Source organism: Hyaena hyaena, unplaced genomic scaffold (assembly GCF_003009895.1).
Source record: "Hyaena hyaena isolate Hyena2069 unplaced genomic scaffold, ASM300989v1 scaffold_176, whole genome shotgun sequence".
In the NCBI taxonomy this organism is placed as follows: Eukaryota; Metazoa; Chordata; class Mammalia; order Carnivora; family Hyaenidae; genus Hyaena; species Hyaena hyaena.
Window position 1 is genome coordinate 1,052,195 of NW_024080809.1, and position 16,495 is coordinate 1,068,689.

The window sequence follows — 16,495 nt, forward strand, 5'->3', positions numbered from 1 at the left end:
ACTCTGGGATTCTCGAGGTGTCTGACTCAGGCAGGTGTCTGACTCTTCTTAGACAAGAGAGGTGAACAAAATGGGGAGACTGAGGCCCAAAGAGGGCAAAAGGCCCGCCTGTAATATTGCAGCAGGACTGAAGGCACAGGGACAGGGGATGTTAGAAATGGCCTTCGAGATCCGAGCAAGCCCCACGCTCCCATGCTGTTGATGGGTACACTGAGGCCCCGGGATGGGAAAGGACCTGCCTGAGGTGGCTCTGGGTCCACAAGAACCCTCGAATGTCACCCGGGGTGATCCCATGGGACCAAAGCACAGCTGCCCTCTGTGACCCCAACCTCACAAGTGAGGGAAGTTGCGACACTTCCTTGTTTCCATGGCAACTAGCTACCGCTCCAGGAATACACTGAAATGTTTTTGTTCCCTCCTCTGTGCCGGCCCTGGGCCAGGCTGTGAGGACACAGAGCGGAAAGAGGGGGTGTGAAGGGAAGCAAAGCCCCAGCCCCGATGGCGGGTGAGCGCAGGCAGTGGAGGGCAGTGGGGAGAGGGACAGGGGAATTTTCAGCGGAGGAAGAAATCCCCACGGTCCAGGAGCGTCAGAGAAGAGAGTTCACAAGTGCAGCTTTCGAGCTGGGCTCTTAAGGATACGTAGGAGTTCTTCAGACAGAATCGTGGGGGTGGAGGCACTGACAGAGGCGCTGGCCGCAGGGCTTGAGGGTGGTGGCGCGTTAGTAGGTGGCCGCGCGCAGAGCAGAGGACCGAGAGCGTAGGAGATGAATAGAAAAGGAGACCCGATGATCAACGGCCAAATTACCAGCCTCCACTAGGCTGCACGGAACACCTCTCCCTCACCTGTTCCTACGGTTAAATGGACTCCTTACGACCGAGTAGTTTATAGCGCAGGAGAGGTGTCAGCAGAAAAGGAAAGCTACTTGGACGCACGGGACTTGGAGACCTCAGCCAGCTGTCCAGCAGCAGCCCTTCAGCCCACTTTGTGGAGGAGGGGCAGGCATTCCCCATGGGCCCCTGGGCATGACCTTGGTCTGCCTTCCAGATACATCCAGGATCTGACCTTGTTTCTACCTCCACTGACCACTCTGGTCTAAGCCACCAGCATCCGCACCTGGGTCACTGTAAAAGCCGCCTGGCTGGTCTCCGCATTTCTACCCTCGTCCCCTACAGTCTGTTCTTGGCTCACTAGTGAGGGGGACCTTCTTAGCATATCAGATGTCTCGGTCCTTTAATTAAAATCCTCCAATAGCTTCTGAAGTACTGAGCATGAAGTGAGAAGCCCTTCCCATGCTCCAAAGGCCTCCTGTGACTACTCCCTGACCACCTTGTTAACTTCCTCTCCTATCCTCCACCTTCCCCCACTCCATATGCCCACACTGGCCTCCCTGCATTTCTTAGAATATGCCAAACACACTCCTGCCACAGGCCCTTTGCACATGCCTGTCTGGAGTGCCCTTCTCCCAACTGTTCATGGGGTTCACTCCCTTGCCTCTCTGAGGTATCTGCTCAAATGGGACCTCTTCAGAGAAGCCTTCCATGATCACTCCAACCAAAGAAGTCCAACCCCCCTTCCCTTCCCTTACGTCACCATATCCTGATTTAATCTTCTTCAAAATACTTCTTATAGCTCAGAATGACATCACAGACGAAGTTGTTGACTTAGCGACTATCTCACCTATAACAATGTAAGCAAGGCCTCTGTCAAGTTCACCTCTGTATCCCCAGGGCCTGGAATAGTGCCTGGCATGTAGTAGGTGTTCAACAAACGTGATGGAGGAAGAAGTCATCTTTCTTGGGGAGCTGGGCAAAGGGAGGCACAGAAGGACCCAGGCTCTGCTCTGCCAGGGGCAGAACACTGGGGGCTCCAGACGAGCCAGGAAACTTTGTTCTCAGGATGGCAGGAACCCACCAGCAGGACACACGTGCTGCCCCCCCCGCCCCCTCCCCCCCCCCGGTGCACTGGCTCCCCAGATCTGGCAAGAAGGCAGGGTCTGTAAGAACCCGCAGGAAAAGCAGCAGTTACTCTTCATTACTAATGTCCCTACTCCATATAGTCCTGACCTGGGTGGCCGCAGGCATCAGCCTCGGGGAGCAGCAGCTGGAAGAAGGCCAGGCTGGCCGGGGGCAGGGAGGGAGCCAATATCTTCCTGATTCTGCAGCTGTCTTCATTCCCTCTCTGAGCCTCAGTTCCCTAATCTGAGAAATGGGAATGACAAGGGGATGAGATAAGCTGGGTGCCCAGGCCCGTCCGGTTCCAACCATCTGGGTGTCTTTGGGTCTTTAGAGCCATGAGAGGGGAGCCACATATTCAAGCCATGTGTCCCGGGCCAGTGTAATATCCTGCAGATAGCTGGATCAGACACCTCAGGGGGGCTTCTGGAGACTCTGTTTCCCCCAGGGTAACAGCTGGCAGGGTGCAAAGCAGCCCTGTCTAAGCCAGGAAGTAAAGGGGAATGCGCTGTGTCAGGGCAGCCGCCCCGGGCAGGAGTGCCCATCCCAGGGAGCCCATGGTCTCCTGGAAACCCCCGGGAACACCTTCCTGCCCCCAGCGGTTTTGGAGGGCACGGCCGGAGGCATAAGACCCAGGGGCTTCGTGAGATGGAGACGATAAGTCCCAGGCGAGCCAGAGGCCAATGCCACTGCTACAGCCACAGAGTGATCTCCCCCTGTGTCTCTCTAGCCAAGGGTTGCTGTCAAGTGACGGGGACAGGGGGCGGGGGGGGGCAGGCACTGGCTGATGGGCAGGATACCTAGAGTTTTGCTTCAGCTCTGCCACGAACTTGCCCCGTGACCTTGGGGAGGCCTCTGTCCCCTCTGGGGTCAGACTCAGCAGCTAAATGAGCAGGTTGGCCTGGATGGTCTCCAAGGCCTTTCTGTGCTGACATTATCATCACCACACACGGTAATGAAACATCACACTGCCCGACACCGTGACACGGGACAGCATGCAAAATGCTGGCCCTCCCCTCTTACTCTTGTGACAGTCCTAGGGGAGACCACTGGTGGGAGGCAGAGCCAGAAGTTCTGACTCCGAATCCAGTGCCCCCTGCAGATACCCCGGGTCTCTGGGGCATCAGGACACAGATGCAGAATGTTCCCTGACAGAGCAGCAGGGAGCAGAGTTGGGGAGATCGGGATTCAGTGAGAAGGCAGGTAGAGGCAGAAAAGGGGAGCTTTCTTCATACCCCCCCCCCCCCCCCCCCCCCCCCCCCCCCCCCCCCCCCCCAGCTACCCTCCCGGGCCCCAAGGGAGGCCAGCGTGCAAGGAGAGTCTAGCAAGATCGACGCCCTTCTGGAATAGCATGGCATGTTTGACCTGCTTGAAGAGCTGGTACTGGGCCACCTCCTCTCACCCAGACCCCAAGGAGCCACCGCTCGGGCCTGCCCAGCTTCTTACCACGTCTCATGACCTGGGCCAGCCCATTTCCAGGTCAGGCCTGAGGTCTCCGAGCAACCCAGGCTCTTGCACAGAGCCACAGATAATGAGGAGGCCCAGGGTAGAGAAGGCTGCCTCTTCCAGGAAGCCCGCTCTGCCCACTCCAGCCTTGGACTCAGCCTAAAGAGGAGAAATCTCTGACGGAGAACACAGGAGGGGCTTCACACGAACTGAATTTGCCATATTCAGTGTGGTCCGGAGATGAGCACTGGGTCCCGGGAGGAGGAGGCATCCTTCCACACAAGGTGGGGTTTCCTGGGCAAAGGGAGCCGCTGAGGGTCAAGGAGCCACGGTCCCTGGAGGCGTGCAAGCCCCCACCAGAAGGTGCTCTGGGGGGGGGGCTGGGGGCTGGGGTCGTGGGGGTGTAACAGGTACTAGATGAGGTGACTGCCAAGCTCCCTGACGTTTCAAGAACCCCAAATCCCAAGAACACCAGGAATCGTAGTGTCTGGAGTCCGCGTCGGGGAGGTGAAGGCGGCGGTCGCACTGGCCCGGCTGCCGCTGGGGAGCTGGCTACAGGGCATCCAGCCACCAGGCAGAAAGCTCAGAGAATTCTGGGGCCCTCAAGGATTCGAAACCCCAAAGCCGCTCGCCTCCTTCTGCCTAAAGGGATCAGCGCTGCGGCTGAAGGACGTGTCAGACCGATGCTGTCAGCCCAGGCGGAGGTGAAAGGATCAGAAAGCTGTCCTCCTGCAGAAAACAAATCAATGCTGAGCTCACAGCTTCAAGGGAGCTCCTTTCACAGCCACGGCGCCATCACCAAACGCCAGGCAAGGAATCACACCTGGGAGGTCCTCTGTTGTTCCAGGATGGGACGCACGAAGGGTCCTGGAGCTCGGGAGGGCTGAGCCAATCGGGTAGGGAGGTGGAAGGCCATGGGGTCCCCCAGCGTGCTCACTGGCAGCCACGAAGCCCACTTCTCAGGGTCCCAGAAAGTCAGGGACACGACGGCTGTGAGCCAGGGAGGCAGAGTGACTCATCCGCGGTCACACAGTGGGCTTGCCTGCATGGGAGCCCGGCTCAGCCTGGAGCCCTCCAGGGCCGCCCGCTGCCTCTCCCCACTAACGGCGGCGGGGCATGCAGCGAATTCGTACCAGCGAGGTGCCCTGAAACTACAGAGTGCTTCCCATATGTAAATGCCAGCGAGCCCCACGGCCCTTGAAGAGAAAACATTAACCCAAGACAGCAAGATAAACAGGCAGTGCAGACAGGCCCGGTGAACCTGGTCTCCTGAGCCAGAGGAAGTGTGCCCTCAACCGGTCTTGCCCAGCCTCCCTCCAAGAGGCAGTGGAGGGCACTTCCACCCTTCACCTAGGCCCTAACTTTCTGGGGACAACGAATCCCAAAGTTCTGGTACACTTCACAGACGCACTCAAAGAGGACAAGACCAAATGGCTTCAATAGTGAGGCCAGCCAGCACAGGAGGCCATCGCCTGGGGCCACCCCAGCCCCTGTCCCGGGTCTTATGTCCTAGAGGCCTACCACTGTTAGTGACCTTGGGCAGACCCCTTGGCCTTGGTTTCCTCACCAGTATGATGTCAAGTTGCATGAGAAGCAGGTGCTGGGAACACAGATACCTCCGCGGCAGCGACGGTAACACCAAGGAGTTGGAATGGAAGGGTCTGGGGACAGCAGGTGGGGAAAGACAGCACAGCAGCCCTGTTCCACTCAAGGCCAGGGTTATTTTAGACCCTTGGATGAAGGCCATGCTGTCAGGTGTCCACAGTGATTTGAGGATCTGAATAAGCCGTGGACCATCTCTCCAGAAAAATACCAGTGCTTGCAAAGGTGCGCACACAGGTTCGGGGATGCGTGGCCCCAGCAGGCTGAGTTCAAGGCTCTTCCGGCTCTGACAGTCGGCACGTCTTTGAGGCCCATCTCTAGGGACACGGATGGGGTTCCCGTCTTGGCCAAGCTGACCTTGCTTTTGGGACTGCCCAGCCACAGACAGATTTGTGGTCTGCTAACAATGAAAGAAAAGGAGGCCAGTGAAAGTGACAGAGGCCCTGCAGGCTTAAGCGGTACAAGTCAGGTGGAAAGCCAAGAAAGCATGCTGGGGGTGGGGCGGGGGGGTGGCGGGAGGATCCCGTCCACGTGGAAGCTGCCCTTGACTTCCCCACTGGGCATGGTCCCTCTAGGAAGGTGGTTCCTCCTCGGGGAAACCACCCAGGCGACTGAGCCATGGGCACGAGAGTGGGAAGGGACCGTGGGGCCTGGCATTTCCCAGGATGGGCCCTGGTATCTTCAACAGCTATTCTGCATAAAAAAAAGGAGGTGGGAAGAGGGTCCTCTAGTTTGGAAACCTGCTGAGTGAGGCCAAAAGTGGAGACAGTGGCCCAGGAGGGGGAGGCTGTGCCCTGCTGTCCTTCCTTTTGTGGCCTGGGGGTCCTGAGAGCCCCCACGGGGAAACCCTGAGGTGGCCTCATGATTTTCAGATGGGGAAACTGAGGCCCAGAGGGGTCGGATACTGGCCTGGGGTCCCACAGTCAGTAACCACGGTTGGCAAGGCCCAGTCTCTCCTGCTCTCCTCTTCTTCACGCGGCAAGAGACCTGGAGGGAGGTGGTGTCACCACTAGCCTCCACTTGCAGGGGAGGAGAGAGAGGTTTTCAGGTAGGAACCCAGACGTAAGTCTCCACCTTAGAGTACCTTGGCTTCACCGCTAGGTTGAATTAAAATGTACTCCATTCAATGTTAGAGATGCCTGCCAGCCCTTCCTGCTACAAGGGGGAGACTGAGGATAACGGAAGGAGGCCGAGGGTCAGGAAGTCTGGATCCCAGGTCCAGCTGCGATTGGCCCTGAGCTACCAGGTGACACTGGGCCACCCATCCGACCGGAGTCTCCCCATGTGTAAGCTGGAGGTAACACGACACCAACAGCTATGCCAGGTGTGGTGGGAGCAAAGGTTATGGCAATGACCGAGGCTACCGTTCCTTTTTTTTTTTTAATTTTTTAAAAACGTTTATTTATTTTTGTGAGAGAAAGAGAGACAGAGTGTGATCGGGGCGAGGGACAGAGAAGAGAGGGAGACACAGAATCCGAAGCAGGCTCCAGGCTCCGCGCTGTCAGCACAGAGCCGGAAGTGGGGCTCAAACTCTCCACGGTGAGATCATGACCTGAGCCGAAGTCGGATGCTTAACAAACTGAGTCACCCAGGCGCCCTGAGGCTACTGTTTCTTGAGCACTTACTACATGTTGGGTGTGTTCCATCTTCTCAGCCTGTGGGGAAGGCAGTATGTTACTTTTATACTAGAAGTATACAGAAGTCTGTTTTGGAGACGTGAAGACCAAAGTTGGAAAAGTTAAACATAACCTGTGCCAAGTCACAGGTACCATAAAGGCTGGAGCTGAAAAATGAATGCAGGCCATCTAAGTAGAGCCTAAAACAAATGAGTTGTTCAAGAAATACTGGCTATTGCGACGTTTCTGGTAGACTTTGGGAAGTTGTTGTTGTTGTTGTTTTAATGTTTATTTATTTTTGAGAAAGAGAGAGAAAGAGACAGAGTGTGAGAAGGAGAGGGGCAGAGAGAGAGAGGGAGACACAGAATCGGAAGCAGACTCCAGGCTCTGAGCTGTCAGCACAGAGCCCAATGCAGGGTCCGAACTCACGAGCCATGAGATCATGACCTGAGTGGAAATCAGATGTTTAACTGAGCCACCCAGGAGCACTCTGGAAAGTTTTTATAAAGATGTAAGCAACAGCAAGAGCACCAAAACATGCAGCAATAGAAAATTCCACCCCTCCCTACCCAGACAACTCAGCCTCCCTGACGCAGAGAACCAGCTTGCTGTGTGACCTGAGGCCAGTCCCTTCACCTCTCTGGGCTTTGGGTCTCCTCACCTGGCAAATAAGGAGGTTGGACAGGAGACCCCAGAAAAGCCCTCCTCACTTGCAATCACCAAGGAAGGGTTTCAGGACCCTTCCCAGAGGTCTCCCTGCCCCTCCTGTCCCTGGACCAGAGGGCTGGCTGGTCACAGCCGTGTGCCAGCTTTCCCAGCCTTTGGCCAAGCTCTACCCGGGAGCAGGGTGGGGGGTTGGGTGGGCGCCTGTGGACAGAGTGAGGTCTGGGCACTTGGCATCTCCTCCCCTGTCCTAAGCCTGCGGGCTCCTCCTCATGCGCTCTCCCCCGGGGCTGCTGCAGGTGACCCCCAGGGTGGAGGGAGAGGGCTCCTTCCCTGCTCCCCCATCCGCAGAGGAAGTGTTAGCAGGAACAAGGCAGCAGGCCAATAGCCCTCAAAGGACAAAAGTCAGCACTAGGAGGGCTGGGTGGAGACAGGGGACAGGCGGAGGAAGCCACTCATCTTCTCAGACTAAATGGGCTTGGGCAGAGGAGAAATTTTGTATCCGCCCCAGAGGGTTTCTGTTTTATTTCCCTCAAATCTGCACTACAACCAACCTACAACCTACCTTTTAAGAAACGTGCTGGGGCGCCTGGGTGGCTTAGTCAGTTAAGAGTCCGACTTTCGCTTAGGTCACGATCTCGCAGTTTGTGGGTTCGAGACCCGCGTCGGGCTCTGTGCTGACTGCAAGCTCAGAGCCTGGAGCCTATTTCAGAGTCTGTGTCTCCCTCTCTCTCTGACCCTCCCCTGCTCACGCTGTCTCTCTCTCTCTTTCTCCTAGAAATAAATAAAAATATTTAAAAAAAAAAAAAAGAAACGTGCCCTGGGTTCAAATGCTAATGCCCATCCTCTCCCAGCTGTGTAGGATCTGGGAGCACTGCGCAAAAGCCCGATCCTTATTCCTTACCCCGAGAGCTCAGAAAAACACCCCACACCCTGTCCCCCACCCCCCCCACCCCTCCCCCGCCCCCAGGCTCAGCTGGGCCCTTCCCAAGGAAAGGTGGAACAGCATTTCCCGATATGCTCCGAAGCACGGCTCATGGGGCCGGGGCCGCGGCTGGTCAACAGTGGATGCTCTAATGTTTAATGAGCTAATGGGCTGGACACACAGGGTTCCAAGCCTGGCTATGTCACTAACTCCCGGCCGCAACTCTTTCTTTCCACGGTGGGTTTCCTGGGCTAAAGAAGGAAGGGTCAGACCGGATGACCCTTACGGCCCCTCAGGTCTATCCTACGTACTCAGGGGTGCAAAGCACAGAGCCAGCACGCTTCCGGGGTGGCAGGAGGTTTCAAACACCTGTCCCCGTGGCTCAAGAGCCAAGTGGAGAACAGGATGGGACTGCTGGGTGGGAACCTCCTGGGCAGGGGTTCTGAAAGCATCGTGGCTACCCCCACCTCCAACTCCCCCCGAGCCCCAACCTCTGTGGGTGGATGAAGTTGTGGGTAATGCAAATGGGGGAAGGGCAGGAGAAAGGAGAGGAAAGGGGTGCAGTTTTCACTTAAACCAGACACCAAAAAAAAAAATTATTTTTGGAAGTGCCTTTGAAAGTGCAAAGACTGTACTCGAACACCGCTGCCCCTACCCATCAGATTATTCAATGCAATAATCAGCACTGAATTGGACCCTCCAAGAGCTCAAGAATGTGGGCCAGGGGAGGGAGAGAGAAAGCCCCCATGTCTCAGAGTCCTGGGAGACGCAGGCCTGAGGCCTCGGAAGCAATCCTGGCCAGGGGAGGGGTGGCATATATGGATGACCGCTCCTATCTTTGGGATCAACTACTCCGGAGGGTTCAGGAACCCTGTGCAATTCCAGACCTGCCCTGAGGTCTCCAGGGACACAGACTACAAAGCCAGCCCGCAAGACCCAGGTACTCTGCCACTACCAGCCACTGAGGCCATGGGCCGGTCCCTGCCCCGCTGCAGCATTGTTTCCCCATGTATACAGCTGAGGGTCTGAGCCAGATGATCCTTCAGGAACACGCCTGCTCTGGCAGTCCGCGGTGCTAGGATTCTGCAGAGAAGCGCATCGCTCAGGCCCCCACCCCAGAGAACTGGGAAAGGAGTCGCCAGTCCCCAGCTGGCTGTCCAAGGCTGGGGCTGGGGCACCGTGGAGTCCCCACACCGTCTGTCCTCAACAGCCTGCCACGGCTGAAACCTTCAAGTGGTTACAATTACAGCCGGGCTAACAGGATTAGGGGAGCATTGAAATCTAAGAAATCTAATTAGCTCAGACACCCCGGCCTCCCCCAGCATGATCCCGCAGTAACCCCAGCAGCTGGGCCTGACAGGCGGGGACCCAGGGCCCTCCCAGGCTACAGTCATTACCTGGGCAGGTGTGCCAGGCTGAGCCAGGCTTCCTGGGGAGGTGCCAGCTCAACGTGCCTGACTGCTCCCTGCTCTGCACCCCGCCCACCGCAGCCCCGTCCTGGGGTGGCACCCACACGAGCCCCCAGAGAGCCAGGCAGCAGGCAGGCCGTGTCAGGGGGTAGAAGGAACCCAAGAGCCCCCAGAGGGCGGCCACCCCGCACAGCCTGGGGACTGACTCAGCCAGAGGAGGGGCAGGCTGAGTCAACGTCTGTATCTATAGAAACCATCACAGCCCAGGGAAGAGCCTTGGGCCGCACAGGGACCTGGGGCCTGGAAGCGTCCCTGCTTCCTGCTCTCGGCCCAAGGCTGGGGTTGAAGCCCCATGCACAGACACGCGGGCCCCAGCAGAAGGGGCAGCATCTGGGGGCCTCAGAGCAAGCTCTGGCTGTTAAGACACTAGGCCAAAGGAAAGGAGCCTAGCCACTGGGGGCACGGGCTGTGTGCCACGCGATGGGGAGGGGGGATCGGGAGGTTGGGGGTGGGCACAGATAGGCCCATCTGTGACCCCTCCTCTGTACGGGTTTCTCCTCCTGGACTTCAGCTCCCTAGTCCCCATTCTGCAGGGGCCACCCCAACTTCCCCACTCGTGCCCCTGCCTGGCTGGTGGGCTGGGAAGGTGGCAGCCATCTCTAAGGCCTGGGACTGAGTCCTGGCTTAGCTACAGGTCACTTTTTACCTCTCTGCACCTCGGTTTTCTTCTCCGTTGCGTGGGGGTCCTTCCAAATAGTAGCTAGCCTCTGTGTTGTTGTTGGAGGTCAGTAAATTTGGAGAGTGCTTCTAAGTCCACCAAGTGCCACACACAAAGGCGAGGGGCCGTGGTTATTGCTGTCATGCGCCCTGTGGCAGCCAGCCAGCTGGTAGTGGTTAATTATTTATTTGGACTGATCTTCCTGCCCTTACTGGCTGCAAGCTCCCAAGGAACAGGAACCGCCTTACGCATTTCTGGGTCTCTCACAGGCCACAGTCCGCACGCTGTGGACTCTTAGGAAATATCCGTGGCACCAATCTGGGCCCCTGACCCGACCCCACTCCCCAGCAGGTGGTATCTCCTTCCTTCTCCTCATCCCCAATCCAAGGAGGGAAAAGTATGAAGAGGCAAGCCCGGCACACACACTGACAGACAATAGTAGCCCCTCGGGCAGACCCGCTCTCGCTGCTGCAGGTCATCCCCAATAAAGGCTGAAAGCAGCTGTGAGAAAGGTGTCTCCCTCCTCCCAGCTCCATCAGTAAGGTCCACTTGGGCACAGCTCTTGAATCTGTGATCTTTCAGGAAGGAATGAGTGTGTGGTCTGGAGGACCCCCAGCACCTCAAGCCCAAAGTGAAGGTCAGGAGCGGTTGGTTTTCAGAAAGCACGCCATGTAGCACAGCACACTAATAGCTGTCCATTGAAGGCAGAAGTTGTCCAGAGGTGGTAAGCACCCTGTCACAGGGGGCATGCAAGCCAAGACTGGATAACAGGCTTCCAGGGAAGTAGGCCTGGGGAAGCGGCTTCTAGCAAATGCTTCTAGCACCTCCCATGCAACACCTTTGTGTTCCATTCTGCACCCAGGGCCTGCCAGGACTGCAGAAGACGCGTGCCAAGGGCTCTAATACTCACATTTGTCCCATCCTCACAGCAACCAAGTGGGATCTGAGCGGTTCTGCCTTTGGACCCATTTTACAGATTAGGAGACTGAGTCCCAGCAGTGAAGCTACTGGCCCAAAACAGCCAGCCTCCTGACACCTCTCCGCCAGTCTCCTCGGGCACTGGGAAGACCCGATAATCACTCACGAAGGGTTTTCTGGAGTCTCTCCCGAGGCTGTGCCCAGGATGGGTTTTCTCCACCTCTCTTCATCCTCCCTGAGGGCAAGGCCCAACCTCAGAATCACCTCTAGAGTTTTAAGGCCTCCCCCCACAGTCAGGGGCTCTAGGGACAAAGAGCTTCCCCCTCAGAGGGCGTGGACAGAGGCCACTGTGTCCTGCCGAGAGGTCAGAGCAAGTCACCGGGCAAGGCTGCGGCAGGGTCCAGGGCAATTACTGCAGCCCGGCCTTTGTTGTCCACACAAAACCCAAGGAACCTCGTAAAGCTGAGGCAGTGATAGGAGCCCGGCAAAAGCCCTCGGGAGCCAACTTATGAATGAAAACGTAGGGGACCCGGTCACAACCTGGCAGGCCCTGTTTCCTGGTTCCGTGACAGAGTGCCCAGAGAAGCTTCCGGAAATTAACTTGTTGATGCCCAAATGTCTTAGGGCAATGCCTCGCCCTGAGGCGAGGGTCACGGCGGCCTGTTGGACACAGGCCAAGGCCCGAGAACTCAGTATCCGTGGCTTCACATACAGGTGTTCTTGTTACACAACTCCCAGGGCCCAGTAGGCCTCAGAGCGCCTTCCTTCCCTATCTACCCCCATCTCTCTCGATCAGGAAAAAAGTGAAGTGTGTGGCTCTTCTCGGTGGGAGCCTTCCCTCTGGAACTTTTTCCAGGAGTCGCGGGTGGACACTTGTCCTACGGGAGGGCACGTCTCTGGGGGCCCAGGTGTGGAGATGACATTGTGGAACCGTTGCTAGGGGGGTGTGTGTATGAGAAACCGTGGTCCCGTGGCCAAACCCCACGGCCTCTGGACCTTTCTCCACTTTGTTCCTGGCTGTGAAAGGAACGAGGAGCCTCCTCCCTTCTTTCCTTAGGAGGAAAAAGGGACATATTGTCCCCACAAAGAAGCCAGCAGCCCTTCTCTGCGAAGACAGGGCTAGTTATGAAAGCTTCCCGGAAGTCCAGCAATTCCGTATCCCCAACCCTTCTCTGTGAGCCATACCCCAAACGCCTCAAAACCCCTATCCGAAAGCCATTTAAAACTCCTGAAAACTCCCTGCTTCTGCACCCCCCGCCCCCCCCCCCCCCCCCCCCCCCCCCCCCCCCCCCCCCCCCCCCCCCCCCCAACAGTCTAAAGTTGTGAGATTTCCATGTGAAAACAGCATTTCGTAACCTCGTGGCTTGGGACGTGGAGATGCTTCTGTCCTTTTGGGAAAAACAAAACNTCCCTGCCCCAGCTCCAGGGCCCGCCACCAACTCTCAAAAGTCTAAAGTTGTGAGATTTCCATGTGAAAACAGCATTTCGTAACCTCGTGGCTTGGGACGTGGAGATGCTTCTGTCCTTTTGGGAAAAACAAAACCCAACCGAAATCATAAAACTTAGAGGAGAACGCCATCTCCCTCCAGATGCATTCCCTTAACCCCAAAGTCACACGTGCTCTGTGGCAGATAGGGCTTTCAATGTGTCTTTTGTTTGATGCTGGTGTTTCAACATCCTCAACTTGAGGAGAGAAAGGTCAGCGCAAGGCTTGGGGCATTCACGAACCACACCACCAGGGCCAGGCAGAGGGGAAGCAAGGGGCCAGGAATTCCTCCCTTCCCTCCCGTCCCCCCCCCTTCCTACTCTGAATCCCCTCAAAAAGCAGCCAGGACAGAGAAAGCTAGGGGCTCGCCCTCTGTTCTAAACTTCCCTGATAGCTTACGAACAACTTTTAAACTCCCGGGACCATACCCAGGCCAGCGAAGTCAAGTCCGAATTCAACGCCGGCCAAGCCGCTCGTTCTCCAACCACAGCGCCTGCCTCTTTATCTCTACCTTCAAAACAACAATAATAAGCAAACACGGGCACCTCTGGGAACAGCCTCTGGCCTCCTGCCCTGCCCTGTGTTACCAGCCTGTCCTCACACCCACGAAAGAGGAGGAGACAGCACGGGTTAACCCTCTGGTCTCCCAGGCCCTGTTCCCAGGTTGCAGCAGGAAGACAAACTGTTGCTCAAGAAAAGCTCCAGAAAACCCTTGGCACCAGGAGGCAGCTCCCCGCAGCTCTGCCCAGCGCGGAGCCAGGGGCTTCCGCAGGCGGCTTCTCGCTGCCCTTTTAAATCTGCAGGGTCGGGCTCCACTCTCCCATGCCCTGGGCTCTCCACCCAGGGGGGCTCCAAATGGCCGTGGCAGAGCAGGGAGGAGGGTAAGGCTGGCCGAGCAGTGCCCTCGCCCTGCCAGCCCAGCCGCCAGCTTCTTGGAGGACCTCTGAGAGAACATTTGTTTGGGCTGCCAAGTTAAATCTTCCTCCCTCATGTCAAGACATTGGAAAAGCAGTCGGGGAGAGCCGGGAAGCAGCAGCGGGAGGGAGGGAGGCAGGCGGCTCTCAGGGCCCCAGTTACTCCGGCACTGCCCAAGGAAGCTCGCGGCTCCCGGGCAGGCGGGCGGGGGGACACCCAAGCAGGGGCCAGGCCACCAGCCCTCCAGGATCAGGCGCCGGGCGCGAGTCGCTCTGTGCCCCAGCCTCGGGAGAGGCCCTCGCTCTGTGCCCGGCTAGAGGGGAGAGGTAGGAAAGGAAGGCGGAGGAGGAGGAAAAAGTTTGTGGCAGGTAAAGGGGTAAGGGCTGAGCAGCCCTGCCGTTGGGCTGTCCCCCAGGGAGGGGTGGGGGGGCCCGGGCCCGCTGCCCCGGCGCGCTCCCGCCAGCCCGCCCTCCTGCCCGGGTTGTTTACATTCCTGGAGTGTCTTTTAAACCCGGGGCTGAGGCCGACTCCCGGCCTTCTCCGGCGGCTCCGGGGCAGTCTCCCGTGAAAATCTGCTGGCGCACAATGGCCGGGAAGGCGGCCGCCCCTCGCCCGCGCCCCCGCTGCTCCGGGGCGGGGAGCCTGCCCTCCGCACCGCGCCCTCTCCCCGCCCGCCTGGCTTCCTGGACAGATGTCCCCGGCGAGGGGGCGACGCGCGCCCGCTGCCCGCGCCCCAGACGCTGAGGCCGCGCTCCCCACTGTTTTCTCCCCAGCCCAGACGCCAGGAATGTGAAACAAGCTTCCAGAGCCCGCCCCCCAGCCCAGCTCCGGCCCCGGCCCGGCCCCCCAACCTCCGCCCCGGCCGGCCTCCCACTCCCCCGGGGCCGCTGCCGCCGCCGGAGACGGAGAGGAAGAAAGAACACGGAGAAATTACTTTCGTATTTGCAGCGCGCGCGCACACACACACGCACATCTTCCCTCTGGGCTCCCCTCCTGGCTGGGGCAGCCCCGTCCAGGCCGTGGCCTTAACGCCCCTCGGCTTCTAAAGACCTACGGGAAGCCCCTACATACACACCCCTTGGCGTTCCCCGCCGGTACCGTGCGCCGCGTCTCCCCGGGCAATCCACACACAAACAACTTAACCGCGCCTCCACCTCCCATTTACAAAAGTGTGTGTTTTCCCTGGAAATTCAGATGCACAACTTAACATCACCACCCCCTGCCACCCCGAAATCCAACGCCGTCTCCGTCGGTTCTCGTACACACGGGCGCACAACTTCGCGTCTCCCCAAACGAGACGTAGGGGACTGGGAGAGCGAGGTGGTCCTACCCTGGTCCTTCCCTCCCTGCCCGAATCCCGGTCCTGCCCGGGTGTACAGAGCGAGGCTGGAGGCGCACCGACAGGAGGCGGGCACAGGGTCCGCGCGCGCACAACCTTACTCACGCCCCGCACACCACAAGAGCCCCGGCCACCGCGCGCAGCCCGAGCGGGCTCCGCGCAGCCCGGCGTTCGCCGGTCGCCTGGGCCTCGGCCCCGGGCCGCCGAGAGGAGCGCAGCGGAGCCCGGCTGCCGGCCGCTCGCCCGGCTTGCCTGCCCCCGGCGGACCCTTAAAGGGAAAAGCCCCCAACACCCAGCGCCCCACGCTCGCACCCCAAGAGCCCACCGGGAGCGGGAGGAAGGCCGGGGGCCAGCGGGCGCCCTGGTCTGGCCCCAAACTTACCGGGCGCTGCGAGCGCCGCTGCCGCCGCTGGAGGACGCGCCGCGGCCGCCGCGGCCGCTGCCGGGCAGGCCCGGCTCGGGCCGGGAAGAGCGCTGCGAGGGCGCCGAGAACGGCTCCGCTTCGGCTCCTGCTCCGCGCCGACAGAGGCTGGGGTCACCGCGCTGCGCCGGCGCTGCTCGCTCGCCCGGCCGCCGGGTCGCTGCTCGCCCGCCCGCCGCCCGGTCGCCTGCTCTCCCGGGCGCCCGCCGCCGCTCGCTTTTTTAATGTCCACAGACAGTGAAAAGGAACTCGGCGTTAGGGGGTGAGTAAGTGAATCAACTCGCCCGGAGCCGAGCAAGTTGAAGTGTCAGATTACATTGGCTATTCTATTTCCAAAGGGCCCCGCGCCGCCGGCCGCTGGCAAAAGCAGGCGCGGAACTCCGGACGGAACGGAGCGCCGCGCCGCCGCCGCCGCCGCCGCCGCCGGCGCTAGGCTCCGCTCGGCTCGCGCGCGCTCTGCGCTCTCGCCGCTCGCTCTCCCTCTTTGCTTTTCGCCTCGTTCTCTCCCTCGCCTTTCCCGTCTCTTCTTTTGCTCTTTCTTGCCCGCTGCTCGGTCCCGGCCTGCTCCACGCTTTCACCTTCTGTGGGTCGGAAGGGCTTCGCGCGTCACCCCCCACCCCCACCGCGCCACTCAACTCCCTCTTCTCTCCCCCTTCCTCGACTTCTCCCTGCCCGCCCCCACCCTCCGCTCCTGCAAGTTTAGAGTAGGAGAGAAATGCTGAAGCTAGTAAGGGACCACACTGAGGAGGGGGTAAAAATCACCGGCACACCGGAGTGCCCCCCCCTTGGCTCGCAAGCCCCGAACTCGAGTGCACTCGGGGCCGCGAACGCTGTCAGGTACCCGATTTGGGGGTGAGAGCGCCACCAGCAAGATCGCCAAAGCTTCCCCCTTGGAGGAGGCGTGGGGTTGTTCCCAAAGCCGGGTGACTGGCCAGTGGGGCGAGCAGAGGAAATCCCCGCCACACACCACCACCGAGGGCGATGTGGGGGGCGGGGGGGGAGGCTGGAGCCAGGTGTCCCCGACGGCTGGGAAGGACCAGTGCGCACGGTCTGGCCCCATCACCCTGCGCTGTCCAGAGGCCCG

At 59.2% G+C, this 16,495-nt stretch overlaps 1 protein-coding gene across 5 annotated transcripts in view; it reads right to left on the bottom strand.

Moving 5' to 3' along the window:
• Positions 1–15,677, bottom strand: part of ZMIZ1 (zinc finger MIZ-type containing 1) — a 231,926-nt gene extending 216,249 nt beyond the window's left edge. For all 5 annotated transcript variants that reach the window (XM_039240532.1, XM_039240529.1, XM_039240534.1 and 2 more), the window contains exon 1: positions 15,373–15,677. The gene's annotated coding sequence lies outside the window, so the exon portion shown is untranslated. The remainder of the gene's footprint in view (positions 1–15,372) is intronic.
• Between the last annotated feature and the right edge of the window lie 818 nt (positions 15,678–16,495).